Below are 12,022 nucleotides of genomic sequence, written 5' to 3' on the forward strand. Positions count from 1 at the left end.
TTCTCCCTTTTGTGCCACCCCTTATAATGCCAATTTTTCTTCATGCAAAATTATTTTTGCATGAGGAATTTTACATGCAAATTTGGATTTGTCACCCCCTTCTTCTCTATGTTTGGATATAGATCAAGTTTGATTCAAAATTGAATTCAAATTTGATTTGAATTCAAGTTTGAATTTGATTTGTTTCCTTATTAGATAAGGATAATTCCTATCCTCTTTTGGTCGCCAACCATAAATGGAATGGATTTTGGGCATGCAACCTGATCACATTTTCACCATGAGAAACTTTTCTCGAGTTCCCTAAGAGAAAAAATCAGGTTGGGCATTAAACTTGTGGCGGTGCTTCTTTTTCTTAGCATGTAAAAAACCCTAGGGTTCTACGGTTTAGGGTGTGGGCTTTTGGAAGAGAGAAAGTGTTCTTGAGAGTATTTCTCTACCTTTTTTCCCTCCAAGTCATTCTTCTCATTCGACAGAGTCCATTAGATCTGAAGAAGAAGTCAGATCAGCTATCTAGAGCAAAATTCTATAAGGAAGCTAGCACCCGGGGACTTTGACGGATCTTTGATCGAAAAACCAATCTCGTTTGGATACTTATAGAGGCTAGATATTTGTGTAGCTTAAGAAATTTATTCTCAAATCCATGGATCATCGATTGTAGTGAATTACGACCCACGCAAGGTGAGTATTGTGCAAGATTCTAGTGCACATTTGGTGAGACTCAGAGAGAGGTTGGTAGCCGAAGAGGACTCGATGAGACTTTAGAAGAGGATGGTAGCCGAGGAGGTTCGGTGAGACTTAGGCTGGAGTTGGTAGCCGAAGGTGGCTAATGTATTGGCAACAATTATGGGAGTTAACAAGGAAGGTCGACAAGTGTCTGGTTGGTAAGATTAAATGGGTCTAACCATCTAGCCTGCTGATTGAGGGTGATTTAGCTTGATGCGGGTCAACTTAAGTATAAAGCCCCTGTGCTTAGTAGATAAAGGCTAATAAATCCTACCTCCCAAGGGGCATTTGCCTTTTGAGAAGTTGGTTAGGGGCTACGGTCCTAACATGTGGTATCAGAGTGAGGTTGCCTGTCTGAAATCTGGCAGGCCCCAGAGTGTTAAAAAAAATATATCACTGGGGAGAGAAATTATTGTGCAAGGTTCCAGCACACATTTGGTGAGACCCAGGGAGAGGTTGGTAGCTGAAGAGGACTTGGTGAGACTCTAAGAGAGGATGGTAGCCAAGGGGGTTCGGTGAGGTAGCTGAAGAGGACTTGGTGAGACTCTGAAAGAGGATGGTAGTCGAGAAGATTCAGTGAGACTCAGTTTGGGGTTGGTAGCCAAAGGTGGCTGATGTATTGACAACAATTATAAGAGTCGACAAGGAGGATCGACTGGTACCTAGTTGGTAAGATTAAATGCATCTAACCACCCAGCCTACTGATTAAGGATGATCTAGCTTGATGCGGGTCAACTCAGATGTGAAATCCCTGTGCCTAGTGGATAAAAGCTAATAAACCTCACCTCCGAATAGGTATTTGCTTTTTGAGAAGTTGGTTAGGGGCTATGGTCCTAACATGTGGTATCAGAGTGAGGTTGCCAGTTCGAAACTCAACAGGCCTCCTAAGTGTTAAAAAAAAAAATATCGCTGGGGAGAGAAACTATTGTGAAGGTTTCTGCACACATTTAGTGAGACCCAAGGAGAGCTTGGTAGCCAAAAAGGACTCGATGAGATTATAGTAGAGGATGGTAGCCGAGGGGGTTCGGTGAGGTAGCCGAAAAAAACTTGGTGAGACTCTGAAAGAGGATAATAGTTGAAGGAGTTCAGTGAGACTCGGGCTGGGGTTGGTAGCCGAAGGTGGCTAATGTATTTGCAGTAATTATAGGAGTCGACAAGAAGGATCGACTAATGCTTGGTTGGTAAGATTAAATGGGTCTAACCATCCAGCTTGCTGATTGAGGGTGTGAGACTCAGGCTAAGATTGGTAGCCGAAGGTGGCTGATGTATTGGCAACAATTATGGGAGTCGACAAGGAGGGTCGATTAGTGCCTGATTGGTAAGATTAAATGGATCTAACCACCTAGCTTACTGATTGAGAGTGATCTAGCTTGATGCAGGTCAACTCAAGTGTGAAGCCCCTGTGCCTAGTGGATAAAGGCTAATAAACTCTATCTCTCAATGGGTATTTACCTTTTGGAAAGTTAGTTAGGGCCTATGGTTTTAACATGTGGTATCAGAGTGAGGTTGCAGATTCAAAACCTGATAGACCCCCAAAGTGTTAAAAAAAAATATCGCTGGGGAGAGGAATTGTTGTGCAAGGTTTCAGTTTACATTTGGTGAGACCCAAGGAGAGGTTAGTAGCCGAAAAGGACTCGATCTTTGGGAGAAGATGGTAGCCGAGGAGATTTGGTGAGGTAGCTGAAGGGGACTCGATGAGACTCTTGAAGAGAATGATTGTCGAGATATTTTGGTGAGACTCAGGTTGAGGTTGGTAGCCGAAGGTGGCTGATGTATTGGCAACAATTATGGGAGTCGACAAGGAGGGTCGATTAGTATCTAGTTGGTAAGATTAAATGGGTTTAACCATCCAATCTGCTGATTGAGGGTGATCTAGTTTGATGCAGGTCAACTCAGGTGTGAAGCCCCTGTGCCTAGTAGATAAAGGGTAATAAACCCTGCCTCCCAAGGGACATTTGCCTTTTGAGAAGTTGGTTAGGGGCTATGGTCCTAACAGTGAGATCTAATCTCAGTCATATAGTAGATATGTTCTACTAGATAGATGTGTTCTATGTATTTCATTTTCAATTTATGCATGTCATGGATCCGAGCACAGGTAGTTCGTAGATCTGATTTGATGCATGATAGGGTTAATGGGGTTTAATTCAGTTTTTGTTGCATTCAAAATTTATTTTGAAATTCATGCATGCAATTATCCCACATTTTTAATAGTGGTATCAGAGCCAGATTTAATTTGACATGCATAGATTTGAATTTTTGATTATAGGTCTGAATTTAATCTGTACATATTTGATATGTTAGATTAAATCTCTTAGTAGCCTAGTAGTCAGATTGAGATAATCACCATGACCGTCCGATCATAAAAGGAAGCAGGGATTAAAATTTCTCTCTTGCCCAATCGATGGATTCTCTTATGATGTATAGAGGTGTCATTTGTGATGTTTCTCATGAAGAAGAAATGCAAATAGAAAATTATACATAATACATGTTTAGATCTAGATCCTAATATGCATATATTTGATATATTTTTTAAATTGTTTTGGATATGAAATTATATATGTGATATATATGGTTTGTAGAGCTTACATCTAAAACTTAATTTTTGCAAAACCCTAGGATCAGACCTAAAAGTTTTTCTGAAACTTTGAAACTATTGTTGGTTGACTCAATTCTTATTGAGTCGACTCAATGCCTTGGTGAGTCAACTCAGTTTGCAGATGAGCAGACTCAAATCTACAGGCCAAGGCTTATAGTTTTTGTTCATCACAGATGAGTCGACTCGAGTTCCAGGGCGAGTCGACTCAAGTCTGTAGATAGCAACATTATATGAGATACAATGTAAATTGATTTAGATTAAAAATTATTTTGATGTCTAAACTAAATCTATATTCATAATGTACTTAATTAAGAATTAAAAGTTAAAATTAAAAGATATAAAATTATGAATTTAAGATCTAAATTTTATTGTATAAAACATGGGGCTTTAGATATGGGTAGCTCAATTAGGTCTAGTTTGAGTGGTTGATCAAATCGAATCAAATCTTGATTAAGATTAGATCAAATATGCTCATGACCAATCCAATTAGTTATTGTTTGGTTAGATCGATTAACAACCACATGTTGTTGATCAAATTAAAGATCTAATTTGTTTCAGTGATTCGAACTGGAGTTTAGACTGATCTATTGAATTCTAATTGACCAATTGGTATCTAAGGCAAGTCTCAATCCTAATTTTTAATTAGAATCATGCTTATTTGGTCATGAATAAATGGTGTTTAAGACAAGCATCTACAATCCTCCCAATGATCATACTTACCTGACCGACTTGGTAGATTATGTTTTGATTTAGGTGGCTTATTGATTCAAGCTAACCCAAGCCACTAGATTAGTCATAACTATTTTTACTAATTAAGGATGAGATTTGAACCTAAATATCTTCAATCAAATATTAAGTCTAGCAATATTCCACCATTATAGAGATGTGGGTGCCTTCCTACCGTTAATCGTTGTCGACTGGTTACAGTGGTTTGATTGTATCGAGAAGGCACAACCAATCTATAGCATTGGATGCCCTGGGGTAGAGATGGGGTTGGGCCCAATAACTATTAGGTAAGGGACCCAATGATGACTTTGCGACTACTGGTGTATGATGGGTCTGATTTAATTAAGAAATATGCTGATAATTATTAGGTAAGGCCACAGGACTTAGAGACTGAATCTGTTGTATCTTGCTTAGTAAAGCAATAGATAAGGTATTGTCTACTTATTGGTTTGCACATTACCAATAACTGTTAGGTGAGATATGCATGGATAGTGGGAGCGCAGTACCCACTAGAAACTGATCGTGTATAGATTTTCATTTCTCCACCCCAGCAGTGTGGGAGACTCATAGAAATAGTGGGAGTTTTGTTTTTTCATTAAAGTCCCTATAATAAATATTTACAAGCACAAACATCTATTTGAAAATTATTTTTCTCTATAGTTAATTAATTATATCGAGTTCAAATCCTCTAGCCCAAATCCTTGACACTAATAGGTTGATCGGATTAAACAATAAAGACTGACTTCAGAACTTAGAATTATTTTCAATGCTGAAAAATTGACCCATGTTCTAGACCAGGAGATGCCTATGTTTCTGACTCGTCTATCCCCTGATCAATGAGCTACACTTGAGAAGTGGATGGATGAAGATAATAGGGCTAGGTGCTATATTCTTACATCTATATCCAATGATCTTCAGTGCCAGCATGAAGATATAAGGACTGCCAAAGATTCTGACTCACCTGCAAGAGTTGTATGGTGAGCAGAGTCGCATGGCTCGCCTTGAAGTCTTCCATTGACTTTTTAGAACAAAAATACATGATGGGTAGTCCATCCATGATCATTGTCTGACAATAATCAAGAATATTGAAAAGCTTCAGAAGCTCGGAATGACTATGGACAAGGAATTACAAGTCGACCTAATTCTGCAATCCCTTCATGATTCGTATGGTCAATTCATCGTGAACTACCATATGAATAAGATTGATAGTACTTTGCCCGAGTTGGTCAATATGTTGCTGACAGCTAAGGGCATCTTGAAAGGTTCAAGGAGAATGGTTCTTATTGTGGAGTAGACCTCTTCCAAAAAATAATCTACTTGGAAGAAGAAGTACAAAAAATCGATGAAGAAGCAAAAGACTGAGAGCAGAAAGAAGAAGAAAGCTCCGAAGAAGGCCAATGATAAAGAAAAATATTTTCACTGAAATATCAAAGGCCATTGGAGATGAAATTATCCTGAATACCCGGTGACAGTGAAGAATAGAAAGAAGAATGTACATTCTGAAGGTATGTCTGACTTGCTCATAATTAAAACTAATTTAATGGTTATTTCTTCTTCTAGTTGGGTTCTAGATTCTGATTCGAGTACTTACTTTACACTTTTATGCAGGATCTGGAAGAAGTTAAAGGATTGAGAGAAGGCAAGATCACTCTCTGGATCAGCAATAGAGCAAGAGTTGCTACTATGTTCATCGAAACCTACTCTCTAAAGCTGCCATTAGGACTTAGTTTAATTTTAAAAGTTATTATTATGTACCTCTAGCCAGTAAAAATCTAATTTCTATCTCTATGCTGGCACTGGATAATTACAATTTTTATTTCAATAAAGATTTGTGTATAGTTTATTTTGGAAATAAAATTATTGCATGTGCCTTTTTGATTGATTGGCTTTATCATTTGCATGGGGATGCTAGTGCTAACATTAATGAGCAAGTTATGAATACCGTAGGGTCTAAGAGACTTAGAGATAGGACTGACCAGAAATAGTTGTGGCACCTCAAGTTAGGCCATACTGGAGAGGATAGACTTAACGAATTATAGAAAGATGACCTTGTTGGGTCATTGACTTTCAAGTCTTATCTAGTTTGTGAGTCCTATCTTTAAGAAAAGATGGCTAAACTACCCTTTGTAGGATAAGGGGAAAGGGCCACTAAAATTTTAGCCCTGATGCACACTAACATGTGCGATCCATTCGATGTACAGGCCAGAGATGGCTATCTCTACTTCATAACCTTTACCGATGATTACTCATGGTATGGTTTTGTATATTTGATATATCAAAAGTCTGAACCCTTTGAAAAGTTCAAAGAGTTCAGACAAAGTGGAGAAACAAACTAAAAAATCAAAAAAGATTCTTCGATCAGATTAAGGAGAAAAATATCTTAATATGAAATTTTGGGCCTATCTTAAAGATAATGGTAAAGTCTCATAGTGGATACCTCCAAGGATGCCTCAGCTCAATGAAGTATCCGAAAGAAAGAATCGAACCCTATTAGATATGGTCTAATCTATAATGAGCTTCATAAATCTTTCAATTTTTCTCTAGGGACATGCATTACTTTTTACTATTTACCTTTTAAATAGGATTTTCTCTAACCATATGAGTTATGGCATGGTGAGAAATCGAGTCTAGGTTATCTTAAGATCTGGAGATGTTCGGTCCATGTCAAGCGACAGCAGGTGGACAAGTTAGAGGCTAGGTCATTTAGGGCTCGTTTTATAGGTTATATTAAGGAATCCATAGGATACTATTTTTATCTTTCAGAGGATCATAATATGATTATGAGTCATCATACCATCTTTTTGAAAAAAAAATTTATCCAAGATGGAGGTAGTGGGAGGAAGATTGAGTTCAAAGAAAAGGTATCCAAAGAGCATCGAGTCCAAAAGCCCGAACCCATTAGTGAGCCAGTTGATGTGGTACCTATTGAAAAATATATCCTAAAGCCTATCATCTAAGTGGTAGATGATTGGAATTAGTATATGAATTATCTAATAATAATTGTTATTTGGCAGGTTCATCATAAAAGTTCTATCTTCCTTAAATGAACTCCTAAAAGAACCACAATCAATCGATAAAGGAGGATTTATCGGATGGTTCTTAAATTGTTCATGACCAAATGATAAGTTATTAACAAGGATGATAACTTATCAAGTGTAGGTCGCTGTATGCCATATGCGTTGGTTGTCCTCGTAACCAAGTAGTGTGGAGACACTGGTACGGCATTTAGGTAAAATGTAAGAGTACATCTGTATTAAACGTGATCAATATAATACTCTACTGTCAAGAGTAGTTAACTAAGACCAATGGATATAAGTGTCCCTCCAACCTGAGATCACCACGGTGACTTACAAGCAACTCACTATGCTTTGGTGCTAGACTGTCTGTATTTTTAATATAGGTTCGAAAAGTTTTTGGATACAGTCAAGTACTTGTGAAGTCGGTGTGTGAGTCAAGATGGGATTGACCACTCCTGATTAACTTCAGGAAGAGAATATCTCACTGTGTTTCAATTTAGCAAAACCTATGCCTGGGTAATCCTCGTGAGGAGTCACAAGATTTGTAAAATTTTGAGACACAATAGAGATGACTTTCATGAGTGTTGATAGCATACTCGAAGTTGTTTTAAGCATTATTGGTTAAAAGGATGAATTATATGATAACCATGGGTCAAGGTTCTTAGAATGTTGCTTTGCATACATTCGACCTATTTGGACATCGAAAACCATTGCTAGATGGTTACTTTGACTGATACAAAAATTAATTTCTATGCTATCAACTTAGGTTCGAACCTATAGGGTTACACACGTAAGATGTTGTAACATAATCAGATGGTTAACCGATGATTGAGAATCATTCTAAGGTTAAACAATCAATGTGATTGATGTTTGACCAAATGCAAGTGTTGCAGGAGGATCATTAGCAATTGAATTGCTAATTGGCTCAATCTGATTAAGCAATTGGGCTGAGATCAAGTTTAATTGAATATGATTCAATTAGAATTGGTTTGAATTTAATTGAATTAAGTCTAATTGGTTTATTGGATAAGCCAGTTGCAAGGGAGAAGAAGTCCCTATTTGACTAGGACTTGTATGCACCTAATTCCTAATTAAGTTAGAATTTAAATTAAATATAATTTAATCTGATTTAATTAGACTCTTAGTTGGACTAGGATCACTATTAATTAGATTGTAATTAATTTAAATTGGATTCAAAGTATTTGACCTAATCTAAATAAGAATTCTAGTTAGACTAGGATTCCATCTTCTCTTGCTTCACCTAAGAAAATCAAAGCCCATGCCCACTAATTAATTTCAGATAATTTTTCTATGATTTTCACATCTAAGGGAAGTAATCTCACACCACTTATTCTAGAGATTTGAATCAGATTTGATCAGGTTCAATATGAAAATTAATTTGGTCCATTGTGGAAAGTGGTTTAGCCTATTTCTCTTTTTGAAAGAGTTCCTCTTCACAAGGACTCTTCCCTCCCTCTTTTGCGCCAACTTACCTCATGTTTATCCTTCTTTTTATTGTCTCTTTTTTGGTTATTTTTATGCTATCCATGAAATAAATGAGATAGGGGGCATCCAAGAGTTGGACGCCCCAAGGACTCCTTGTTAGACTAGGTCTTATGACCTAGTCTACCATAAAAAGGAGGCCGCCCCATATGCCATCATATAGGAGTCAAAAATTAGTGGAAAATTGAGAGAAATACCAGAAAAGAACAAGAAAGACTTAGGAGGTTTGAGGCACGAAAATCCATAGAGGAGAGTCCTCTAACAAGAGATCAAAAGTTGATGTCTTGTAAAGAAGAAAGGTAAGAGAGAAGATTGTCTTCCCTTATTGGTTTTGTTTCATATTTTTTTCTCTTTGCTTTTTGTGTTTTTATGTGATAAAAATATGAGAGAGAAAGAAGGATTACATGGGGGTTTGAGGTGCCAAAATCCTTGGAGGAAATTCTTCAATCAAGAGATGAAAGGTTGATGTCTTGTAGAGAGAAAGGTAAGAGAGAAGATTGTCTTCTCTTATTATTTTTCTTTCATATTAATATCTCTTTGTTTTATGTTTTTTGTTATATGATAAAAAATTTGAAAGAGAAAGAGGGATGGCATGGTGAATTCATGCTCCAAAGAGTTGGAGCATGGTGATCTTATTTTGGACATGATATGATCATGTTCTGATGGAAGAAGAAGAAGAAAAGAAGGTCTTTTCTTAAGGTTTCTTTTAGAACCCTTCTTCTCCATAAATCATGAGAACTTTTTATAAGAAAAATCAGATATCATAAGATCTAGAAATTAAAATAAATATCTAGAGAAGAAGGTCTTCTCACGTCCTAGCATAGAGATATTTTCAGGATATCAATTGTTGATGTACTGAAGGAGAAGATCTGTCTTCTCTTAGGACCCTTTTCTATTAAATACTAATTTTGATTTTAGGAAGGCTAAAAAGTTTGACTTCTCCCTTATTCCTCCTCATATTCTTCATCTCTTGTAATGTCCAAGAGATCCGAAGAATATTTTTTAGATGAACCATCCAGAGGGATTTGCAAGAAGCTTGCACTTCGAGCGGATCTTCGTTCGACGAATCTCTGATTTGGTTGCAGCCTTGTGTGGATCATCTATAGAGGCCAGATGTGTGTGTGGCTCCAAAAGTAATAAAAAAAATCAACCATGGAGTTTTCGACCCACATGAAGATAAGAGATCTGATCTCTTCTTTTATCTAGATATGATCTACGTTTTAGATCTGAAACTGTTTCAGATCTAAATATTGATTTGATCAATACTAAATCTTTTATTTTCTAATTTATAAATATAATATGACATGTTAAAGATCCTAATTGTAGGGTTTAGTAATTTGATTACATATATTTATAGATTAAATTGTTTAATTTATATGTTCCGCTGTGTTATATTTCAAAAAAGTTTTGAAATTCAAGCATGAAACCCTGCACCTTTTCCAATAGTGGTATCAGAGCATCTAGGTTCTTTTATAACTTGTTCATAATTATATTAAAATATATTTAAAAAATAAAATAATGATCTCATGGACTATAGGTTGTCCTGCTGTAAGGTTTACCCCTTACAGTGCAAAGGTTGTCCTGATACGTTGCGATCTAAAAAATTTAAAAGAGTTTAAATAAATCTTGTCATGAATATTTTAGATTAAGTCTATTTCATTTCATAAATTTTTATGTAATGTAGATAGATTAAAATCAGCCTAGAACAGGATCTTGCGAAGGTTATATTTGCTGATCGGGCTGGCTTGACCAGCAAGCAAGCTCGACCAGCATGCCAGCTTGACTGAAAAGTTGGCTGAATTATATTTCTGACTGATTTTAATTGTTAGTTTTTGTTAGTAAAATAAGTCGATCTAATTTTGAAATGAGTCGACCTATTTAGTGAAATAACACTAGATTGTATTAAACCTTTCAAAAGTTGAAAATATTTTTCAAAATGCCGAACCCTAACCCTCAGCCATGAACTTAATTAAAAGAATTAAGTGATTATTTAGGATCTAGGTTTGTGATTTAAAGATCCTAAGATAATTTTATAAAACATGGGTTAAAGGGTAATGGGTTAGCTTTGATCAGATCATTAACTGGGTTAGACCTAGGGTTAGATTAAATATAGACTAAGTTAAGAAATTGATCAAATCTAATTAAAATTAATTAGAATTAGGTCATTTCTATAGATCACTTCAATAGTTGTAGTTGATCAAAGTTCATATATCTAACAAATGGACACTGATTGTGGCTCAGCGGTTGAGCTCGAGTCTTTAGGCAGACCATATCAAAATTGATAAACCAGTTGGTGTCTAAGGTAAACTTGACCGGTGGTTTTTAATTGGGAGCATGCTTATCTAGCCATTTCTTATGGTGTCTAAGGCAAGTATTGGCAGACCCTCCCATCGATCATACTTACTTGGCCGATGTGGTTAATCAGGTCTTGATTAGGTTACTTATTGATTCGTGCTAACCCATGTCACATAAGAAATCAGAGAGTCTGATTTCATTCAGTGAGACTGATCTAGGTGCCCATGGATCAAATTTGATCCTAGTCCTTGTTAATGACTTGAGAAGTCAGTGGGAGGACTTGACTTGATGAAATCAATGGGAGCAAATTGGTCTATGTCTTTTCTATCCTTAAATCACTGATAATTTTAAATTCTGTAAAATTATTAGGTCTTTAAAATAATAAAGTTATGAAGATAACTGAGTCATAGCCTCCCATTAAGGTGTTTGATAATGAGTCCATTAACTCAATAATCATTGCAGACCCAAAGACCTGATGCTTGTTGACTAATAAACTTATCACTCATCATATGATGGCTTGGATGTGTCTCTCAAATGGTGGTTAGGTTAGCCAACCCAAGTTGGGCTTAATTATTTGTTGGTTAGATGCACCAAATTTGGTCATGTTAATTGTTGGACCTAACCGGATCCTTACAATAGAGGCCAAAGCCTACTGATTAGGTTTTTGGGGCAAAATTAAATTACTAGAAGTTATTTGAAGAAATAATTGGTTAATGAACCTACCTGTAGATGCACATGGGTTGGCCGTCCAAAGTCAGGCTTGTGTGTAGTCTATGTGGATTCTAGTACCTACTAGAAAATTAAAGTAATTTTTCAAATTGGAGGTAGAGGCTACCAATTTGAATAAAATAGTGAGAGAATCTTGAGACTAAAGTCTAAGTCTCTAGGCTTAAAATAATTCATATACATTAGGTCATTGTTCTCTTTTCTCAAAATAAGGCTAAACCTTAATTGCTCCAATCGCTGTTAGACAGTGATTACTTATGGGACCCAACTTCGTTAATTAGTATCAAAAGTTGAATTTAGTTCAGCAGTACGAATGGGTTCGTATTGGGACTTTTTAGTCCAGTCAAAATAATTAGTCTAAAATTGATCTAAATCATGCAAAAGCATAGGGTCATAGGAAGAAGAATTGTCTTGCTTTCCTTGACCATAATAGGTT

This window comes from Elaeis guineensis, chromosome 8 (genome assembly GCF_000442705.2).
Source record: "Elaeis guineensis isolate ETL-2024a chromosome 8, EG11, whole genome shotgun sequence".
Classification (NCBI taxonomy): domain Eukaryota; kingdom Viridiplantae; phylum Streptophyta; class Magnoliopsida; order Arecales; family Arecaceae; genus Elaeis; species Elaeis guineensis.